The following is a 24,759-nucleotide window of genomic DNA, read 5'->3' as shown; positions in this document are numbered from 1 at the left end:
CATAGACTAGATCCAGGCCTGTTGAATCTAGCTTTGTTTGTATGCTTGTTGTTTGTTTGCTTGTTATTTCCCTGAAACGCTAATTCCACCTAAAACGCGGCTTTTCAGCACTTCTTTGGATCCCTAGTGATATTTGCATTGCTTACTGTACTTATTTCCTTGTTTCACTTGAAAGAAAGTTACTGTTTGTCGTTTCTGCATTTAAGTTACCTGTAACACATTGCATTTAAGTTACCTGGCACTTGCTCACTAAAGCAATTATATAAGTCAGCACTAAAAAATTAAAAGCACTACGCCCTCACAAACACCCCTTGAGTACCTTGTTCCCCATTGGCTCTTTTTTTTCAATTATAAAGGAATTCCCAATACTATTCTAGCATGTCCAAAGGTCAGTTGTCAATCTCCTCTCCGGTCCAGCTGGTAAATCTGGGAATCTTGAGGCAATGTTACAACTGCCTCATGTACACAGACAACCCTCTCCTCCTCCCAATAAGTTCCAACACATGTGAGAGATGCAACCATATAGCCATACTGGAGGCTAAGCTCTCTCAACTCAGTACTGGCGAAACCAGTCAGGAGGAGAAGGAAACCACACTCACTACAATTCTAGTCTCACATAGACCTACCACGACAGCAAACCAAACACATAAACACACAAAAACATACTTGGAGGCTCTAAATAAAAATCTGCCTAAGCAGCAGAGACCTCCAAAGCAGACACCCAAGCAACCGCTACCCCAAAACAAAACATGTGCAACACATAGCTCACAAAGCCAGTGTGCCGAACAGTCACAGCCCTTAAGGCTAAACAACTCACCTGATACACTTGTAATAGGTGACTCTATCATCAGGCACATTGACGTCCGGCTCACCAGGCTGAACAAGGAGAAGGTCATGGTGAGCTGCCTGTCGGGCGCTAGGATCCGCCACATCACACAAGCACTCAGGCCACTCCAAGGCAAGTACAAATATGACTCAGTCATTGTCCATGCTGGTGTGAATGACCTGAGATGTACCTCCCTGGACTACATGAAAAGAGACATAGAGGAGCTCTCTGAGCATGTAGCCCAGGCCGGTATGACCCTGACCATGAATAGCATCTTACCCTCACCAAGAATGATGCCACAATATGAAGACAAGATGATCAATTTCAACAATTGGCTTAAGTATTGGTGTCATTCAAAGGGGATCCAATGCTTGTCAGCCTGGGATGACATGCTCGACAAGCAACAATGCTTCACTGGGGTCGGCTTGCACCTGTCACCCCTGGGCTTTCAGATATTGGCAAAGGCTCTTGATACCCCCATAGTGCCTTTTTTAGGCAAGGCTCAAAAGACAAACCCACCTCCATAAGTATCACAAGGGATAAGAAACTAAGAGTAATGCTACTCAACGCCAGAAGTCTAAACCTCAAGAAGCACGCACTCGAACCTCTCCTTAGCATGGAGAACATCGATATCTGTGCAGTAACAGAAACCTGGTTCAAGGCTCCCAAGAGCACCCCAGCACTACCGGGTTATACCTTATACCATGCTTTTCGGCCCCAAAACTTGGACCGAACCACAAAAGGAGGGGGAGTATCAATATTCGTCAAAGATACCCACACTTTCAGGTTGGTGGCACAGCACGAAGCATCAGAGACTATCCATGTGCAACTAACAGTGGGTAAAACTGCCTTCCAGTTTATAGCCTGCTACAGACCACCCTCCCAAACCCAGGAACCCCACTTGGCCTTCCTGAGAACACTGGAAAATATGAAGGTCTCTCCAAACACCATTATATTGGGTGACTTCAACTACCCAAACATAGACTGGGAGCATTACTCTAGCTCCAACACCCTAGCCCAAAGGTTCCTAGAATTTATAAACTCAAATGCTATGGAACAACTTGTTACCACTCCCGCAAGAGGGGAAACCATACTGGACCTGATCGTCACCAACATGGGGACTCTGTGCTCCAGACTAGAAGTGTATCCCTCACTGGTAAGATCAGACCATAAACTAATCTCACTGGATATTCACATCCCGACTCCACCCCCTGCCCTGAAAACCACAGTGAAAAACTTCTCTAAAGCAAATTTCACACTCCTCAAAACCGAGGTGGAATCCTTCAAAGCCCCCGGGCCTGTGGAAAATATTGCCCAGACCGCAGAATCCTTTATAAACGCATTCTATGAACACCTTCAGGATTGCATGGATCATGCAATCCCAAATAAAACCAAGACCCAATGCTCCAAAGGCAGACATCCTGTCTGGTGGACCCCAGCCATAAACAAGCTATGCAATAGAAGGAGGAAGCTACTACATGATAGAGCAAAATCCCAGAAAGGGAAGGTATTTCTGATCAGTATTAGCAAAAAACTACGGGCACTCATAAAATCGTCTAAGGCCAACTTCGAGAGAAAAATTGCACAGGACACTAAGGACAATCACAAGGCTTTCTTTAGTTATGTTAAGAACCTGGGTGGGAATTCTAAGATATGCTCAGAATTAGTCCAAAATGACAAAAATTACACCGAACCCGCAGACATTGCCAACATGCTAGCTGACAGGTTCAGCGCAAACTCCCCCCCCCCCACCAAAAGGGCAAATATCTATCCCAGCAGAGTGCTGCCCCCCTGACATCTCAGATGCACAGGTAAGAGCTGATCTCTCCAAAGCAAAAAACACAGCATCAATGGGACCAGACAGTGTCCCGGGCTGCGTCCTACATGAACTCCAAGAAGAGCTGAACCCAAACATAAAACTACTGTTCAATCTCAGCCTTACTACAGGATATGTACCCAAAGAGTGGCGTACAGCAACAGTGGTCCCTCTCCACAAAGGTGGTTCCTCAACGGATCCTAGAAACTATTGCCCCATAAGCCTGACTAGCTTGGTCTGCAAAGCTATGGAAAGGATCATCATGGACCTCATCAATAAAGATATTGGGGACCTACAGACACTGGATCCTACCCAGTTCGGCTTTGTTAAGGGCAGATCCTGCCTCTTAAACCTGGTTGATTTCTTTGAAATAGTAACCAAGGCCATTGACGAGGGGAAGGTGGTACACACAGCCTACCTGGACCTCGCAAAAGCCTTCGATACAATACCCGACTCGGGCATTATAGATAAGCTCACCAGCTTAAATATAAACCCCTATGTCACTAGATGGGTTGCAAACTGGCTCAAGGACAGAACCAACATGGTTAGAATTGCTGGAGCCATGTCAGATTCAAAACCAGTTACAAGTGGCGTCCCACAAGGCTCAGTCTGGGGACCTCTCTTGTTCGGTATATATTTCTCGGAGGTACAGGCCAACATGGAAGGACTGTGGCTGACCAAGTTCGCAGATGACTGCAAACTGGGCACGATAATCGACTCTGCAGCCAACACAAGCATCCCCCAAAAGGGCCTCATAGAAACAGACAACTGGTGCCAGAGCCATGGTCTCAAGCTAAATGCCAAAAAGTGTATAGTCATCCCCTTTGGCAAAAACAAAGTGCCCACAAATTACCACATAGGTGGCAATCCATTAAGTACAGAAGAAGTAATTAGGGACCTGGGGACCCAAGTTGATAGCAATCTCTCATTTGACAACCATGTGGCCAAAGTGGTTAGAAAAACATTTTATATAGCCCACCTAATCATGAAGGGATTCACATCTAGATCAGGGGAGGTCATCGTGCCTCTTTACTCATCCCTCATCAGGCCCATAATTGAGTACAATGCCCCTTTTGGGATGTACCTTACCAGACACCTGCAGCAACTGAAAAGACCCCAAAAGTACCTCACCAAGAAGATCAAAGGGCTCAAACAGATACCATATGCTGCACGGTTAAATAAACTCCAGCTCTATTCAGTGGCATACCTCCTGCTTAGAGGCGATCTGTGCCTGACGTATAAAGCCATGTCCAACCCCAAATTAATGGACATGCTGCACCTCAGAAATTCCAAATCCTATCGATCTATGCGCTCGAGAGACTTGAGCCTCAGCACTGAAATAAATAGGACATGCTGGAGGGACAGATTCATAACCCAGAGGCTCCCTTCACTCTGGAATAAAATCCCAGTCCAGGTTAGGCAGAGTCCCTCATTGACTCTCTTCAAGAGAAATCTTGATGAGTGGATGGGAGATCGTAGGTTTATCCCAGGTATCACTTCTGTGTCACTGTTAGACAGAGGCACAGTATACTAACCTCGCAAAAGAGCATAGCAAAATTAATTTAAAATGGGTGGCGAAAGCCAAACACACTCTGGCTAGGCTTGTAAATGCCCTAGGGCAGATAGCCTAGTATGAACCTATGAACCTATGAACAGTCTCTGCATAAGAATACACTCCATAGCTTGAGAATGCAAATTAGGCATCTTGTACATTCCTCTAAAGGCAATTACAAAACTAAATTAGCATCCATAGCTAAGCATAATCAAAAGGCATTCTTTAGCTATGACTTTAATGTAAAAGGGAAGGCCCAGCTTTGCAACAAATTCAGAGTAGATGGTATCACTCATAATGAACCTGAGGACATAGCCAACCTATTAGTAGACCGGTTTGGCAACAATTTTACACCCCTGTCTCTACTGATCATAGCACACAGCATACCTGTCAACAGTTCTCTACACATTATGTCCGAATAACTGTCCATAACCACACTCATCAATGCCAAAAATACATGGGACTGGATAATATTCCAAGCTGCTTACTAAACAGTCTAAAGCAAGAATTAGCGGAACCACTGGGTAATCAATTCAACCACAGTCTAAGTATTAGCTTAGTCCCAGAAGAGGGGAAAATAGCAACTGTAATACCCTTGAACAGAGGAGGACCCTCAACAACCCAGACACTTATACACCCATATGCCTGACATGGAGAGAATCATCTTGAATCTTATTAACAAGGCCATTGGTGAACTTCAAACCCTTCAAGAGTGTCACCAAAGTCCTGGATGAAGGCAAATCACTACATACTACCTGTTTCAACTTGGCTAAGGGCTTTGACACAATCTCCTACTCAGGCATCTGTGGAAGCTCACCCAGCTGGGGATTAACCCATACATCATTAGACAGGTAGCCAACTGGCTCACAAACTGAATGCAGGCACTTGTACTTGTGATTCCACCTCTATCAGCGGACCTCTTACCAGTGGTGTTCCACAAGGTCTGTGCTGTGCCTTCTACTGTTTGAAATCTATTTCTCAGAAATTCAGGCAATAATAGATGGCCTGTTCTTGCTTTATATGTGGGAAAGATGGAACGGAAACTCAAAAACAGAACAGGGGAATACCTTAGGAATATTAGGGACTGTTACCAATTTAATGCATTAGCAAAACATATTATGTTAAATTCAGGACATATGTTCAAGTTTATTGTCTTGGAAGTCCTGCATACATCTGAAAGAGAAGACCATGGACTTACTTGTTAGAGAAAGCAGAATTGGTATGGCAATTATGTTTGAACTCTGTGTATTGGCCAGGCTTAAACGAAAACATTTCCATTAACTGTCTACAAAAACATAAAGCTCTTAGGAGATAATTTTAGAACATCATAATTTTATGGCAGACACTAATGCACTTATATTTATATACTTACATACATACATACATATATATATTTATATATATATATATATATATATATATATATATATATATATATATGTGTGTGTGTGTGTTTGTATATATATATATATATATATATATATATATATATATATATATATATATATATATATATGATATGGGCGCTCACTTTATTTTTCAAGTGTATATGCTAGGAGTAAACTTGTTCACATATTTATTTATCCATTTACTAATTTGCTACTTTTTCTGGGGGGGGGGGTGTAACTGATGGAGTGGTATGATTGGTGATGCTACGGGAGGAAATGTTGACAATAATTTTCATAAGTATTTAAGCACTTTCAAGGTTTTGTATGTGTATCTGATAAATTTCCTAGTAATCTTACATGTTCAGCATGAAAGCACTTATATTTTAAAGAATTGTAATAAAGCTGTGTGGATTTTACACTTTCTGCCTGCTTGTGCCATCCTCAAATCAAATGGGACAAGACTCACTCACTGTAGGGAGCTTAACCTAGCTTGCAACATCAACAGGACATGCTGGAGAGACAGATATGTCTCCCACAGATTGCAACTGCTATGGAACAAACCTCCCAATTCATGTGGAACTAAGCATAACTTGAGCAACTGGATGGGAAAATGTAAACTTACCCTGGGGGTTCCAGCTATGTCACTGTTGGGGAAACGGTGCTGATCATGGAGTTGCAAATATGGACTACATACGTTGGTCTATGAGGGAAGAATGGTGCAACTTGTCTAGGCTTGAAAAGGCCCTAGGGCCATTAGCCTAGTAACCTCCTTTGAACCTATGAACATAGGGCTATTACAGTAGTAGCCTCTTATGAACCTATGCAGGCCTGCCAACATCTTGTCTAACACATAGTGTAAAAAGTATGCTTAGAATAAAAATAGATTGGTACAGTAACAAGTAACTACGAAGAAAAACAAAAAAGTACAGAAGCTAACACAGCTGAAGGTAAAACAATAAACTTTAATGCACACAAAAGAGAGTAAGTGCTTTCACGGCATGCTCTCACCGCAGAGCATACCATGAAAGCACTTACTCTCTTTTGTGTGCATTAAAGTTAATTGTTTTACCTTCAGCTGTGTTAGCTTCAGTACATTTTTGTTTTTCTTAGTTGTCTAACACATATCCTGCTAATATCATGTAGTGTAAGTTCAGTTGCAGTCTTATAGAAGTCACACTTGTGCTGTGTTCCTTTTTTTACGTACTGTGTTCTATAGTCTGTGTACCTGGATAGGTAGGGGTTCTAGTCTCACTGCAGTCAAGTGTGTGTGTGTGTGTGTGTGTGTGTGTGTGTGTGTGTGTGTGTGGGTGTGGGTGGGTGTGGGTGGGTGTGTGTGGGTGCGTGTGTGTGCATGTGCATTCTTCCTTGTCATTACAGAGAGCCTTTTACTGTAGTATGTGGTACACTGTTATTACCATATTCTCAACAGACATTGCTGATGTCATCAGCTATATCAGATGTTCGGATATGTCGTCATCCCAAGTCATTGTAAGACATTAGCCTGGAGGCCAGGCAGGCATCACCTCATCCTTTACAAGACAAATTACAGTGGCATGGCTTTTAATCTATCCACATGCATCATGGCATGGTTTGTAGGCCTTGTGTTATCTTGATGAGAAAGCCCTGTGGTGTCTCCAGCTGCTGCATGTGTTTGTTGAGGTACATGCAAAACAGAGCAGTATACTGTATTACTATTCTGATGAGGTTTGACTACAGTGCTGTCATATAATCCTAAGAACTGAATATGATGGCATGATTTATGATGTGCACCATACATTTGTCCTGGAAAATCATTAAGGAGAGAAGTTAGAAAGTAATTATACACATTGCAGTTTATGAATTCACAACCCTTAGAAGAGCATTCACTATACAATTGTGAAATTCTGATGCCCTCAACTGTCTAACTTTCCAAGGTCAATATAAATCAAAGATAAAATGAGCAGTTCATCAACACAAAAGCAGATATACTAAGCACTAAAATGTAGGTATGCAATCTGAGCATCAAACACACATTTTGTATCCCTGAATCCAAAAGATAGAAATCAGGGATATGGCACAGTTATCACTTGTGCAGTGTGTTGTGAGGGGGGCAGGAAGCCTAGGCTGACACAAAAGGTTGGTGAGTGTGTATGAGTAAGAAGGAAAAGAAGGCAGACATTGGAATAAAACAACAAATGGCCAGTGAGACAAAATGAATAACTGTTGTGTGTGTATCTGTAGGCTTCTTCCAGGTGAAATTGGTGTGTGAGTGTCTGCAAGAACACAGCCAGGCACTGTGCTTGCTCTACATTTTGGTCTGTTTCACAGGTATGAGTCATGCATGGTAGAGGTGACAGGTCATTGTTATCATTAACCACAAGAACTGGCACTGCCAGGACTTGCACTGGCACCTCCATGCACAAGATCAGATGCAGCGCTGCTTCCTGAATGTGACCAATGTCTGCTGGATGAGCTCCCTTCATGGGGATGCCCAGGACCATGACTTCATGGTCTGCCATGTCTAGGTGTGGACAGCATGCTCACTGGTGGAGCAGTGGCAGTACTGCCATTATGACAGCATGATCAGGGGTGACCACTTTGACTAACAGCAGACGATGTGGCTGACCTAAGCCCATGAGGATGCCGTTCCCCTCCCAGCAAATGTTCCATCACAGACACTGCTCATTCCATGACAAAAAACACTTGGTCCCTCACAGATACTCCTCATTTCAATGTGTTATTTATCTGATCCAGTGAATTGGCAACATGGTGGAGGCAGTCATGCATGTGAGACTGTGCCTCCACATCCCTGAGCATTTGTCTGCAGCACTTATGGGAATGCGCCTGTGCTTTCATGATGGCCCTAAACATACATTGAATGACACAGGAATTGACACCTGCACCATGTGGAGGAGGGACAGCAGGCCACCTCTGAGCACCCCTTTCAATCCTGCTGTGTGGCACCTTGCCCACACTTTGGCTATAGCCAGACTCAACAGACACTGAAGCAGCAGTAGCCACACTTCCCATTTCAATGTCCTTGATATCCACCTCTCCAATATCTGTGGGTTCAGTGAACTGAGTAGGCATAGGCCTACTTGCTGTCTCTGATGGAAATACAGGGGATGGCTGTATATCAACCTCTGTGTCAACCTCTGTACCCCCCGACTGTGCCTCAGTTTTGCCAGCATCATCATCAGAATCTGCTGATACACTAACATCAGGTGGCACAGGGCCCACACTCCCCCTGTCATGATCACTTGTAATAAAAAGCAAGAAACACATGAATACATTAATACCTGCAGTACTATAGTGCAATATATGCTGACAAACTAACAGTTCTGCCTATATTACAGACAGTACAGCAACACACACAACAGGCCTGAGATCAAAATCACACACTACAATATTTCTTTAAATTGCTCAGAAGTACTGACATAACAGTGTTTGGCTTCCCATCTGCAGAAGATATACTGCGCTATACTCCAGATCGTCCTGGAAGACATTAAGTAAGAGGTAAGGGCAACATCATCACAATTAACAGTAACACAGGGCATAATACAGTTACTGTTTACCCCTTTATATGTGCATTAAGCCTAATGTCAACAAGAATGTGGTTGTCAACTCCAACCTAAACTTATAACTGTAGCAATCAATCCCTCCAAGAAAGACATGTAACACAGAATTAACTTATTCATTTCAATTGTTTTACTATACAACAATATTCAACTGTTCACATAACAAAGCTTACCTGGAACTCCTCCTGAGACACGCTTGCTGTGCATGCTGTCCTGCACTCTCTTGGGAGCTGTCTGGATATCTGATATTGGCTAGGAACTGTTCATTGGGGGTTAGTGGGGGTTCTCTATCAGGCCCTTCCCCAGTAGCTATTTGGTCATGGCCCACCGCAGCTGCTTGTTTGCGTGCTGTAGTGATCATTTCAGTGGCCCTGTGGCACACTTGTTTATATGTTCTGCCATGGCCATGCACGGCATTCATATTTTGGACAATTTGCTACCATATTTACATCTGATGTGCCATATCTCCCCATCCCTTTTCCTGGAGAAAAGCACCGTGTTGCCAAAACCCATCCACAATTATTTGATTTTCTGCATCAGTGAAGGGGGGTCTACATGGAATGACACACGTGAGTGACATATTGTAGCTGCCCCAAAATACAACAGAAGTTTAATACACATAAATATCACATAACTACAAAATAACTGTTTCCAGATAAAACAGAAAAGGTAGCCAGTCAGTATGACACACTGGAGAAAAATAAAACAGTCTACAGATGTTAATTACTAACAACAGACAGGATGCAAAACAAGGAGAGTAACAAGAGCAACATGTCCTTTTTTGTGCCATAACAGTAACTCGCCTTTGCTCTCCCACAAAAGTACAGTCCATTCTTGTTTCTGTCATAACAGTGACTCACCTTTGCTCTCCCAAAAGAGCAGCCCATTCTTGTTTGTGCCATACAGTAACTCATTTCTGCTGCCCCCCACAAGTATACATATTTATTACACACCCCCCCTGCAAATTAACATGCAAATGACCCATTTTGCTAACAAAACATCTTTGAAATACTAAAAGTGCTATCAAAGGACCTGTCCCTGAAACATTTGTACATATTTATCACCATAACTCTCAACTGTCCAGATTTTCACAGAATGTCCAGATTTTTGGCTCATATTTTTGGTCTGTTCCTCCTAAAATCTATGGTTTCCTGGCAAATCACTGGGATAATCTGAGAACTGAAGTCACTAAATAATGATAAGCATTTGAGTTTCAGACTTCATATCCTTCAGAAAAATGTATGTTAAAATAAACCATTTTACTCCAGCAACATTCTAGGCTTATAAGAGTAATATTTAAAATATGCCCCTATTGTGGGCCTTTGCCCCCCATTTTGTGGAGCTTTGTCCAGATTTCTTCCACTAAGAGATTGAGACATATATTTATCACACAGCCCCCCACAAAAGAAGAGTCAAATGACCCATTTTTGCTAACAAAACATATGAAATGATACAAGTGCTATCAAAGGACCTGTCCCTGAAACATTTGTACATATTTATCATACAGCATTCCATTTTCATGTATTGCTATTCATCTGTACCTCTGAAATAGCTTGACAAACATGCCAATGCCATCAGTACACTTCTTACAAATGCATACAGATAAAAGTGTAAAAGCCTTTGCTTTCCATTATTCTTAAATACATTCCAGCTTATGCAGTATGTAGGTGACAAAATGGACACATACCTGCTGAAGTTCAGTACTCTCTACAGAAATATCCTGAAGAAAAAGCATTTTTGCAATCTTTCAAACATATACAACTCTCCTCACCATCAGTCTGGCTAGCTACAAATTTGCCATTTTATAATGGTGTAGGTTATTAATGGAGTGCATCTGTCTTTGTGTTTCATAGATGCTGATTACAGCATAAGCAGCTGAACTGCTTGCTAATCAACCAATTCAACATGGTGGAGCTAATTAACAAGCAATAAATAATGCATGTAGACTCCATGATGGCTTTTCCTGCAGATGTCAAAACTTTTGGAGTACAGACAAGTAAAGTCTAGACAGACTGTTTTAGAATGTTAGAGGCTGCTGCTGCTGCTTTAATCCATTTGTATGTGCTAGAGGCTGAAGCCAATGCTGCTGCTAGTAAGCCTAGGCTGAGAAGGAGAAGAGTTTTCAGGCCATGTTTACATTATCACAACCTACATGATTTGGAAATTGTAGACAGCTTCTTGTTAGACAGGGACAAAGTACAGGAACTCTGTAAACTCTGCTTCCCTCAAGTCAGATTCAGAGGCAACTGAGGAGAATCCATCCTAGTGGAAATTAAGGTATGTTTAACCCTGACAATTGTAGCTGCAGGTACCTTTCAGAGATGAACCAGGGACATGCTGGGGTGTCACAGGCATCAGCATGCAGCATTTTCCACCAATTCGTGGATGTTATGCTCCAACATACCAGAAAGAACATATATTTTCCCCATAGATCTGAGGAGTGTGCCAGAAATATGCAGCAGTTCTGCCAGGCAGCACGCTACTCTGAAGTACCAGGTGCCATAGATTGCATTCAATGAAAGCACCACCTGGGGAACTGGGTAGGCTCTACATTAACAGAAAGGGCTACCACTCTATCAACTGCCTAGTCACATGTAATGCCAAGGGAATCATCTTGAATGTGCATGCTGGCAACCCTGACAGTTGCCAAAACTCACATATCTGGCACACCTCCCAATTGTACTAGACAGGGTTGTTTACTGGGGATGCAAGCTATGCACCAGAACTATAGCTGATGACACCCATCAAAAATGCAAATTCACTCATGGAAGAACAACATAATGAGGCATATGCTCAAACCAGAAATGTCCTAGAACATGTGTTTGGGCTACTGAAGTCATGGTTCTGGTGCCTAGATACATCTGGGGAGCCCTGCAGTACAATCCACAGACATGTACAGAAATCTTCATAGTATGTGTCGTGCCACATAACATAATCTTGAGGAAACATCTGCAGCAGGATCAGCAACGGGAAGATACACACATCACTCTGCCAATGACAAGATCACCACAGTCACAGGCAGATGAGGAGTCAGTGCAGGAACAACCAGCTGCTGTGGGTGTAGGCAGACATAGGCATTCACTCACCACCTAGGGGCCTAAAACCTTCCTCCTACTCACATACATATATTAACATTGATGCCAGGCAATTCACACAACCTTTAACTCCCAGTGTATTGGCTGTGGACTACTTGTATCAGAAAGAGTCAGCCCTGGAGTAACATTGTGGCAACTGCTGCATTTACAAGGTAAGTCATGAACCTGGAGTGTATTGTTTAATAATACTATGGCATATACTTGTGTTTCATTACTTGGTACAGTAAGCAAGTAAAAGGTGGGAAATTCATACAGAAATTACTTTAACATGTGGTAGCAGAGACTTATTTGACTTATATGTGTCCATTACTAAGTAGTAGGCCTCAGGCATCAAATATTCACACAGTCATACCTCTCAAAAGTACTGGTGATTGCTGCATGCCCTCAGTTTAGCACCATATGTTTGTACTGGAAATTCATTAAAGAGAGACTTTAGAAAGTAATGATACACATTGCAGCTTCTGACTTCAAACCCCACACAAGATCAAATAACAGGCAGGATGCAAACAAAGGAGAGTAACAAGGTCAACATATCCTTGTTTGTTCAATAGCAGTAACTAAAGTCTATTTGTGTTTGTGCCATAACAGTAACTCACCTTTGCTCACCCCAAAAGAACAGTCTATGCCTGTATGTGCCATAACAGTAATTCAGCTTTGTTGCCCTCTTAAAAGAACAGTGTACCCCTGTATGTGCCATAACAGTAACTCACCTTTGGTCCCCCACAAAAGAGCATTCTATGCTTGTTTGTGCCATCCAACTTGCCCTTCAGTTGGCAACAGCATATTATATTATTCCTAGTTAATATATTCACACATATTAAGGCCAATGATATAGAATGGCTTACAGACTGCATGTGTCAGAGTACTGGTCAGATAACTGATGAATGAACAAGACACACTGAAAGGTAAGACAGAGCTGTATATCTGCAAGCAATAATCATAGCAGGTTTTATGATAATTAAGTGCACTACACATGGACAGTTAAATGTGTGTGTGGACAGTGTAATGTGTAAATGTGTGTTATGCACATATTGAAACCAAAGTAAATGTCACATAACAATAACACATAACATGACAGGTACATGGTATGCATGCACAAGAGTGCATATACAGTTCAATCAATTAAATGGCAATCATGATGCTGGCAGCATAACACAAGTGGAGCACAAAAACAATACCTACCAATCTAAGGAACCAGGCCAATGTGTGTCTGACTCACAAATGATCTCACGAGCCATCATCCTGAACAACAAAGCTCACACAACCCATGTCATCTCATGAAAGAAGGTCCCATCATGTCCCCCATCTCTGTTTGGAACACAACAGTTATGACATCCCAAATCTCCTCCTGAAAACTGTCTCTAACACAGGCATGTCAAGATCTCCTCTGGAGTGCAGGCAGGATGTCTAGGGCAGGGGCAGGCCCAAATGTCTCGACATCATTCTCGTCATTGTCACTGTCTTCTTTGGAAGAAACTGGCAGTGGACTTGCCTGGGTATATCATCAAAATTTGATTGGTGAACATCCTCGGGTACCATACTCTGTAAAGATTAATAGCAAAATACAACAGAAAAGAAAAAAAAATGTCTGTTATACAGAACAGCCCCATAAAAATCATAACACAACACAATATCATTATGATGAGAATTTACACAGGGACTGAGACACATCCATTATGGGCAGAGTTATCTATGACCCCATATGTCATACTCCTAACAATTCTATATGCTCAGAACATACTCCTAACAATTCTATATGCTCAGAAACACACACACACACACACACACACACACACACACACACACACACACACACACACACACACGGGTCATTAGCTTTATAAAAATATATGAATGTTCCAAAAACATATTTTACTGCCTGCATTGAATGATTTATATGAGCAGCCACAAAATGCCATTGTAAAAATGAGCAAAAAGGTATTGGACAATATTGTGGACATTACTCAAACCATGTGACATATTTCTAAGTCAGGCAGCAAGATAACCATATGACAAACTTTTGGGGCAGGCAGCATAATATTTGGCTGCAAATACATTGATATAAAATAAGTTCAACACTAAAAACAATATGATATATTCAACCAACACAACTTTGGACATTTCAGAATCTAATATATTTGTTAATAATAGTATTGTATGTGTACAACTGACTGCATTATCTTCAACAACAATCAGGAATCAGTAGTCAGATAAAAAATCTTTGTGAATATGCTTTCTGATAATGAACTGCTGTTATCAAATGGGTACCTACTAAAGTGACAGTCAACCTGGGCTATAACAATGTTTTTATAAAAACAACCAAAGGGCTGGAGACAGAAACAATTTATTTATTTATTTTGCATTTGTTGACCAGGATATTCTGACTGGATACATGTCCATTTTCAGTGGAGGCCCGGGGAGAAAAGCTCCATACAATCATACATGGAAAGAAACAAAGACATAGAATATAACAGTGATAAAAGACCTAATAAATCTCAAAATATTAAGTGATTGAGAAACTACACAATATAGTGTAAAATACATTAAACCTTAACAGCAAATAAGATGTTAGTTCCCTAAACATAGTTAAGCACATTTTTATAAATATAGGGCAAAAACTCAGGTATAGTTATACAGAGGATCATAAAGAGATAGTTTTGCAACAAAATGTCCTAAGGTGAAAGAGCTACTATTGGTATAATGGCTAGTCTGGGTTAGAAAAAGGGCAAAGCCAGTGCCGTTTAAAATATTGAGCTAGTTTTTTTTTTTAATTGTAACAGAGAGAGTTCAGCGGTGAGGTTGGCAGGAAGGGGGTTCCATAATTTACCTACATGGTTGTAAAACAGACAGTCCCCAGACAAGTTGTTGGATTTTAATGTTTGTGCTAGGAGCACATTAGATGATTGTAGTGCCCTGAGGTTCCAGTAGGGAGTAATGAGGTTTCTGAGCCCTGGTATGTTTTCAGGATGATAGTGTGTTTTATGAGCTACAGTCAGTTGGTTGACCCTGAGAAGGTTAGTTAATTCAAGCCACCCTAGTGAGTGCAAGTTAAGACAGTGGTGGGTTCTATAAGGTGTGGCAGTGGCAAATCTAGCGATGTTATTGTAGCACATAGATAGTTTGTTAAGGTTGGCTTTACTTAAGTTTGTAAGTAGAGGGGAAGCATAGAGGAGGGTAGAGAGAAGATGGGTTCGGGCAATGACAATTTTTGTTGGTGGGGTTAGGAAAGATTTGACCCTATAGAGGGAGCCAAGTTTTTTTATTGACAGTTTTGATAGTTTGATTAATGTGAAGATCAAACTTGAGATTATTGTCAACTAATGCTCCTAGGAGTTTGGTTGAGGGATCAGGAGAAATGATGGTCCCATTGTTGGATCTTACAGTGAATGCTGATATAGGCTGCCTACTATTTGGGGAGAATAGCATCAGTTTTGTTTTGTTTGGGTTTAATATAAGCCTTTTATTGAGGAGCCAGTTTTCTACTAGGTTAAAAGTGGTTTGGGTTTTTATTTGCAGGTCCTTAGGGGAAGAGGCAGAGAAAATTAGGGTCGAGTCATCTGCGTATTGTAGACAGATTTAATTTGGGATGATCTTATTCAGGTCATTAATAAAGACTGAGAATAGGAGTGGCCCTAATATTGATCCTTGGGGAACCCCTATGATGATGGGTAGTAGGGTAGACAGTTTACTTTTCCATAAGGCTGCCTGGTGTCTGTTTGTTAGGTAAGAGTAGAACCATTTGAGAGATTGGCTGTAAATGGATTTTAGAGCAAGTAGGACGAGTTCATGGTTGACCATGTCAAAGGCCTTAAAAAGATCCAGAAAGAGAGCTGAAGTAAGTTTGTTATTGTTCCAGTTGAGGTTAATGGCATTAGCAAAGGAGAGGAGGGCTGAAGTGGTACTATGGTATGGCTTAAAACTGTGTTGGGTTTCAGTCAAGAGATTATTTTTGATAATGTAGTTCATAAGTTGTTTTTGAATACATTTTTCCATGATTTTCTCAAGTGGTGACAGTATAGCGATGGGTCTGTAGTTTGATAGTTCTGTGGAGCTACCTCCTTTATGTAAAGGGATTACATGTGAAGTTTTCCAGATAGAATGAATAGTGGCTTCAGCTATAGTTCTCTTAATCAAGATGCTGACAGGATAGGCTATGACTTCTGCAGTTTTTTGGAGGCATTCAGCTGGGAGGAGATCAGCCGACAGGATGGTTGGTTTTAATTTTTTGAGTAGGGGTGTGATAAATGTGGTAGGGATTTGTTGGAGGGTAAAAGAGAGTGGAAGGGAGGGTGAGGTAGTGGTATCAATTGGGTTTCCAGAGGATAGTTGACTGGCCAATTTATGGATGGTTTCTGTAAAGAAGTTTAATTAAAGTTGTTGGCAACAATTTCTGGAGATTGCTGTTCAGTGCCAGAGGGGGAAGGACAGGAGGACTGACCTGGATGCAGAGAAACTGCAACTGTAAAAGAGAGTGTAAGGGAGGGTGAGGTAGTGGTATTGATTGGGTTTCCAGAGGATAGTTGACTGGCCAATTTATGGATGGTTTCTGTAAAGAAGTTTAATTAAAGTTGTTGGCAACAATTTCTGGAGATTGCTGTTCAGTGCCAGAGGGGGAAGGACAAGAGGACTGACCTGGATGCAGGAGTTTGTTTACACCTGCCCAGAATTTATGAGGATGATTTTGGTGCTTTTGTTGCAAGTGACAGTAATAATTTCTTTTATCTTTTAATATGGATGATTTTGTATCATTCCGTAGTTGCCTATATTTTAGTTGGTGTGTTGGGACTTTGGTGGTGTGCCAAGTTGTCTAGGCTTTGTTTCTAAGTGACATTTTTGTCTGGTTTTCTTAGAAAGCCATGGGGCTATTTTTGTTTTTGTTCTATTCATGCGTTCTGGTGCATGTTTGTTAAGTATGGCTAGGAATTTGTGGTTAAAGTAAGTTACAGCCTCTTCCAGTGGAAGATGCAATACTAATATTGACCTTCAGGATGTTCTGACAATGAACTGCCACATTCGATTGTTGAAGTACAATCAACCTAAGCTATAGCACTGTTAAACTACCAAGGGTTTGAAGACAAAAACAATACCCATACTAACTTGAACAATGTGCTGCTTATGAACTACTACTGTCAGATGGATACTTATTCAAATGTCATTGAGCCTAGCCTATAACAGTGTTTTTACAAACACACTCATAGTGTCTGAAACAGATATAATATTAATGCTGAACTGAAGACTATGCCGCTGAGGCTATAAACAGCAGACACCCATTCAATGTTTGAATAGGCAAGCTAAGTGTTCTGAGAGACTGCCTTCCAGATTATCTGCAAATATACAGAGCTGCATATATTTTTTTGGTTACAGAGTTTGTTAATTGTTGCTTAGATCTCTGTTGAAACTGTCTCCCTGTTCTGACAGACTGATCTGCAAATATACAGAGCTGAGTATATTTTTTGGTTTTAGAGTTTGTACTGTTAGTTGTTGCTTATATCTCTGTTGAAACTGTTTTCCCCACCCCCTATTTTCTGCCATGTCTTCAGTTGGTATAACTGCTTTTTTCAGCTTGTGTGTTATCTAACTCAAGGATCACTTGTATAAAATGTCACCTGTTAGTAACAGCCTGCATTTAATTGTTGGAACCTGTGCTCTGATAGACTGCCTTCCAGACTATCTGCAAATATACAGAGCTGCATATATTTTTTTTGGTTATAGAGTTTGTTAATTGCTGCTTAGATCTTTGTTGAAACTGTTGTCTCCCTGTTCTGAGAGACTGATCTTCAGATATACAGAGCTGAGTATATTTTTTTTGTTTTAGAGTTTGTACTGTTAGTTGTTGCTTAGGTCTCTGTTCAAACTGTTTTCCCTTTCCCCACCCCCTATTTTCTGCCGTATCTTCAGTTGGAATAACTGTTTTTTACAGCTTGTGTGTTATCTAACTCAAGGATCACTTGCATACAATTTCACCTGTTGTAACAGCCTGCATTTAATTTTAGGAACCTGTGTTCTGAGAGACTGCCTTCCGGACTATCTGCAAATATACAGAACTGCGTATATTATTTTGGTTTTAGAGTTTGTACTGTTAGTTGTTGCTTAGATCTCTGTTGAAACTGTTTTCCCTACCCTCGCTCCCTATTTTCTCCCGTTTCTTCATTTGCTATAACTGGTTTTTACAGCTTGTGTGTTGTCTAACTCAAGGATCACTTGCATAAAATTTCACCTGTTAGTAACAGCTTGCATTTAATTGCTGGAGCCTGTGTTCTGAGAGACTGCCTTCCAGACTATCTGCAAATATACAGAGCTGCGTATATTTTTTTGGTTATAGAGTTTGTTAATTGTTGCTTAGATCTCAGTTGAAACTGTTGTCTCCCTGTTCTGAGAGACTGATCTGCAAATATACAGAGCTGAGTATATTCTTTTGGTTTTAGAGTTTGTGCTGTTAGGTGTTACTTAGATCTCTGTTGAAACTGTTTTCCCCAGCCACTATTTTCTGCCATGTCTTCAGTTGGTATAACTGTTTTTTATAGCTTGTGTGTTATCCAACTCAGGGATCACTTGCATAAAATTTCACCTGTTAGTAACAGCCTGCATTTAATTGCTGGAAACTCTGTTCTGAGAGACTGCCTTCTAGACTATCTGCAAATATACAGAGCTGTGTATATTTTTTTTGGTTATAGAGTTTGTTAATTGTTGCTTAGATCTCTGTTGAAACTGTTGTCTCCCTGTTCGGAGAGACTGATCTGCAAATATACACTGCTGAGTATATTTTTTGGCTTTAGAGTTTATACTGTTAGTTGTTGCTTAGATCTCTGTTGAAACTGTTTTGTTCCACCCACCCTCCCTATTTTTGGTTTGTAGTTTAAATTTGGTGGCTTTTGCAGTTGCCCGCCCCACTGTAGATTTGATCTGGGACACTCCCCGAGTCCCATCTCTTTACCACATTCTACCTAATAAACTTTTTCTGCACTTGCTTTTAGTCCTTTTTAATTTAATTGCAATTTTTAAACTGTGTTTGGTTTAATATTGCTACATACTCAAGTGTGCTAGCTTGCACAGCATGTGAATTGTTTTTACTGCTGTTTTTGCTACTTTTCTGTAAAATAAAAAAACTGTAAGCTTCTTTCCTACCTTTCCTGTAACTAGTGTTCCAGATACAGATTTGCTGTATTCAGGACTGTATGTAAGCTTCTGAGCCCCCAAGCCTTTCTGTGTTGGAGGGAAGCCTTCTAGCTTATCAGTGGGAGTGGTAAGCACTAGATAACCTGTCTACCACATAAGGAGTGGTTCTGGCCCAGAAATTGAAGTTATTAGCCATTTGGGCAACCTCTTCCTTCTCTCTCAACTTTCTGATTTGAAAGCCTGCATTTGCACTTGCTTCTGTCCTGTAACTCATCTAGTGCAGATACAGATTTTTAGTTTTCGCACATAAATTTGATTATTCATGCTCAAATCTTGTTCAGAACTTGTAAGCACTAAATAAGCTACTAATTACTATAGCACTCAACCTTCCTTATTACCTTGGGGAAAACAGTTTTTGTACTTACTTTTCTCACTTGCTTAGAGAAAAACAGCTCTAGCACTCACTTTCCTCACTTATCTAGAGGAAAATATTTTTTTATTCAGGCATGTCCAAGGGTCAGCTCCCAGTGTTCTCTCCTGTCTATCTGATGAATCTGGGCATCTTGAGGCAATGTAGAAATTGTCTCATGTACACAGACCACCCTCTCCTCCTACCACCCAACACTACAACCTGTGAGAGATGCACTTGTATAGACAAACTGGAGGTAAAGCTTTCTCCAACGAAGACTGAACTTGACAGTCATGAGAAGGTAAACATTTGCAACACAATATACTCATCAATTAGTCTCACTAAATCTACACCAACAAAATCCACAAATAGTAACCCAAAAACATTCGCGGAGGCTCTCAATAATAATCTGTCTAAGCAACAGAGACCTCCAAAGCAGAAATGAAAGCAACCTTCATCCTCCAACACAACCCAAATAATACATAGCCCACAGACGCAGTGTGCCACTCAACCACAGCCAATAAGGCAAAACATCATACCCAACACACTAGTCATAGGTGACTCTATAGTCAGGCCCACTGATGTCCCACTCACCAGGCTAAACAAAGAGAAGGTTACTGTCAGCTGCCTGTTGGGTGCCAGGATCCGCCACATAACCCAAGCACTCAGGTCACTCCACAAGTACAGATATGACTCTGTCATTGTCCATGTTGGTGTAAATGACCTGAGACGTACCTCCCTGGACTACATGAAAAGAGACATGGAAGAGCTCTTCAATCTTGTAGCCCAGGCAGGTATGACCCTAGCCCTGAGTAGCATTCTGCCATCGCCCCGAATGATACCGCAGTACAGGACAAAATGATTGACTTCAACAATTGGCTAAGCTTCTGGTGTCATTCTAAGGGAATCCAGTATCTGTCTGCTTGGGATGACATGGTGGACAGACTACGATACTTTACTACAGATAGCCTGCACCTGTCGCCCCTGGGATTCCGGATACTGACTAAGGCTCTTGCTGCCCCTATAGTGACGTTTTTAGGCAAGGCTCAAATAACAAATTCACCACCGTAACAGGAACAGGCAAGCAAAAACTGAGGGTAATGCTACTCAATGCTAGAAGTCTAAATCTCAAAATGCACTCACTCGAGGCACTCCTTAAAATGGAGAACATCGATATCTGTGCAGTGACTGAAACCTGCTTCTAGGCTCCAGAGAGCAGCCCTGCACTACCAGGCTTTAACTCATTCCACACTTTACGTCCATGTATCCTGGACCAAAACACCAAAGGCAGAGGTGTGTCCATATTCATTAAGGATATCCACACCTCCAGGCTAGTTGCTCAGCATAATGCATCTGAGGTTATCCAATTGCAACTAACTCTGGGCAAAACTGCAATCCAAATTGTAGCTTGCTACAGATGCCCCACCATGCCCCAGGATTCCCACTACTCTTTTCTTTTTTTTAAAACAAGTTTATTGTTTTTAACATACAAAATAAATATCATAACAATTTTATACAAGTAATTAAAATAGAAATGGTTATAACATTCAATAAAATAACCAAAGTATTTACAAAGACATCCACTACAATCAAATCAATTAATTAAACTAAAATACCATGCTATTGAAGCTAAGATTTTTTAACAGATTTTGTAAAGTATCCCATATAATATAGTAAGATGTTTTTCTAGTAGTTGTTGATTTTATTGTCATCAATTCCATATGGCACACTACAGTCATAACATTTTTAAATTCATTAAACGAAGGAGGGGTATCTGAAATCCAATTTCTGGCTATTATTTTTCTAGCCACTGCTAGAATAGACCATAACAAGGGAAGCTTAACCTTTTTAACACTTTGAGGAACAGGAGTGTTGAATAATATAAGAGATTTAGAAATAATGAAATTATCTGTAAAAAGAGCCTGCAAAAAATCAATGATTGACTTCCAATATTCTTTCAATTTTATACAGTCATAAAACATATGTGCCCAATCAGCATTAATTTCTACATTACATCTTTTACATAGATTGTCTTTATTATTTATTTTATTCATCGTCAAAGGTGTATAAAAGGATCTATGTAAAAATTTCCAAGTAAAAAGTCTCCAAATAATGGAAGAAGTAGTTTTATAAGCAGATTCCAATATATATTGTTTATCTTGTTGATTTGGTGATTCACCATTAATGGAAGTGAAATAATTCCAATAGGTATCTACACTGTAATAAGTTTCTTCTCTGATAATTTTATGTATGTATGAAAGCTTACCTTTATCAGAAACTTTATGTTGTAAATTTAATATCAAGTAATCAATCAGTATTGGAATAGATTCTTTAACTGTTATAGACATTAAATCAATTTTATTAATAAGATGTTGTCTAAAGGTCTGAACTTCTAACCAACAAGTTTCTCTCAGATCAAATTCTTGTTTTAAGAAGTCTAAATTTTTAACTTTATTATCAGATAGCAACTGATACCAGTACTTTAGATCATTTTCTGTGAATAAATGAGTTCTTTCAGAAGTGGATGACAAAAGCATACCTTGTGTATACATTATAGGGAATAGAATAAAATTCCATTCCTTATACTTAGGATGCATGAATATAAAATTACGATAACTAATAATAATGTTTAATGGATACCTAACTATATATTTTGGTGTAATAGGTGAAGTACAAAATTCTTTTAGTAACCATAACATGGAGTTATTTACAATCATATTTTTATGTGTTAAAGAGATTTTCATGAAGTGAATACTAATTAGTTCCCAGTAATCTTTCCATTTTGCAACATATGACTGATCTATTAACAAAGTAATAACTTTTATAATAGAAGAGATAGTATATAAGTTAAAGTCTGGAAAAGAAATGCCCCTTGAGACCAGCTATTAGTATGTTTCTTTAATGCAATCCTAGGTCTATTAGGTGCCCATAAGAAATTTAACATTAGTGTATTCAATTTCTTGATAATTATTTTTGTAGGTGGGAGTATTATTGATTGTATTAAGTATAATATATTAGGGAATATTATCATTTTAATAATTGTAAGTCTCTCTTCCATAGTAAAAAACATATTATTCCAGCTATTGAAAAGATTTTGTATATTAAGAAGACAAGTATTATAATTATTATGTATAATAGATTTGATATCCTTAGTTAATATTATACCTAAGTAAGTTATCTGACCTGAATTGGGTATATATTTACTAAAATCACTAATGAGGACATTTTTTCGTGTATATATAGGTAATATTTTAGTTTTTTCTTCATTGAATATTAAACCAGAAATATTTTTAAAATTCATCATTTTATCAAATAGGGACTGCATAGAAGAATTAGATCCTGCTGATGTAATTAGAACATCATCTGCAAAAAGTTGAATTTTAGATGTTGTATTTTCATCTATATCAAATCCTTCTATATCAGTACTGTTTCTGATCAGATTAGCCCAAGGCTCCATTATTAAAGTAAATAATAATGGAGAAAGTGGACACCCTTGTTTTGTACCTTTTAAAATGGGTATTTTTTGTGAGACATATGTTCCTATTTTAATGTAAGCCAATGCTCCTTTATATAAATGTTCAATTAGATTTACAAATGCATCTGAAAAGTTTGTGCACTTCAGTAAGATAAACAAGTAGTCCCAACTTACTGAATCAAATGCTGAACTTATGTAGAGACTAATAAGTGTTAAATCATTCTTTCTCCTATTTGCAAAATCAATTAATGTTAGAGTTCTCCTTATATTATCAAAGTATTTCTATTTACAATGAAGCCTGTCTGATCTATATCTATAATACCTGGGATGATTGTCTTCAATCTATCAGCAAAAATACTCATAAACATTTTATAATCAACATTAAGTAATGAAATAGGTCTATATGAAGTGCATCTAGTTGGATCTTTATTGGGTTTTAAAATTGGCGAAATAAATGTGTATTGCCAAGATGGGGGAGTTATTAACTCATTTTGGGCCAAAATAAAAACCTTATGTATTAATGAGAATGTACTTTTAGAAAGAATTTTATATATCTCTGGTATAATACCATCATTACCTGGTGCTTTGTTTGATTTAAGCTTGTTTATTTGTATAACAACCTCTGTATATGAAATATTTTTATCCAATAGTTTAGTTTGTTGTTTATTAAGTTTTTATTCATGTTTGTAGTTATAAATTTCTTTATTTTATCTTTGGGTTCCATGTTAATGTTATTATGATTAATTTTGTGAAAGTGATTTCTAAATTCATCTAATATTTCTGGTAGACTAGAAACATTCTTCTTTTTCCTTAGAGAAAATTTCTTTGATATGATTTTGCTTATTCAACCTTTTTGTTTTATTCTTAAGTCTATGTAAGTATTTGGGACTTATTGAGTAAGACAAAACTTGTATTTCTCTAAAGTTATTTTAACTTTATGAGTTAAAATTTCTTTGTATTTCTCATTTAGTTTGTTTATTTCTTCAATGACTTTTTTGTCCATAATATTTTCTTTATTATTATGCTTATAAGAGTCTAATTTACTTTGAATATCTAATAATTCCTTATCCCAAGATTTCCTTTTATTATTATACCATCTGATACTTTGTCCATATAGATATGATTTTAAAGCATCCCAAACATAAACAATGGAGACTTCAGGGGTATTATTTATGTCTAAAAAATGTTGCACTTCTGAAAGTATATAATCTTTATAGTCTTTTAGTTGAGTTAAGTATGCTGATATCCTTTTGATCTGAACATTGTAATCATGAACTCAAAGACAATTGAATTATGATCTGATATAGGACACGAAATGATTTTAGAATTAATTAATTCTGTTACCATCTGGTTAGAAATAAAGACTCTATCTATTTTTGAATAAGTTTTATATCTGTTAGAAAAAAAAGGTGTATGGTAATGATTTTGAGTCTATCTGATTATTAATATCATTCAAATGACATGAATTAGCAAAATCCTTTAAATGTTTTGCATTAAATGTAATTTTCCTTTTTCCTATAGTAGT

The sequence above is a fragment of the Protopterus annectens genome, chromosome 7.part0, assembly GCF_019279795.1.
Source record: "Protopterus annectens isolate FY-2018-M chromosome 7.part0, PAN1.0, whole genome shotgun sequence".
NCBI lineage: Eukaryota > Metazoa > Chordata > Ceratodontiformes > Protopteridae > Protopterus > Protopterus annectens.
This window is presented reverse-complemented; position numbering follows the sequence as displayed.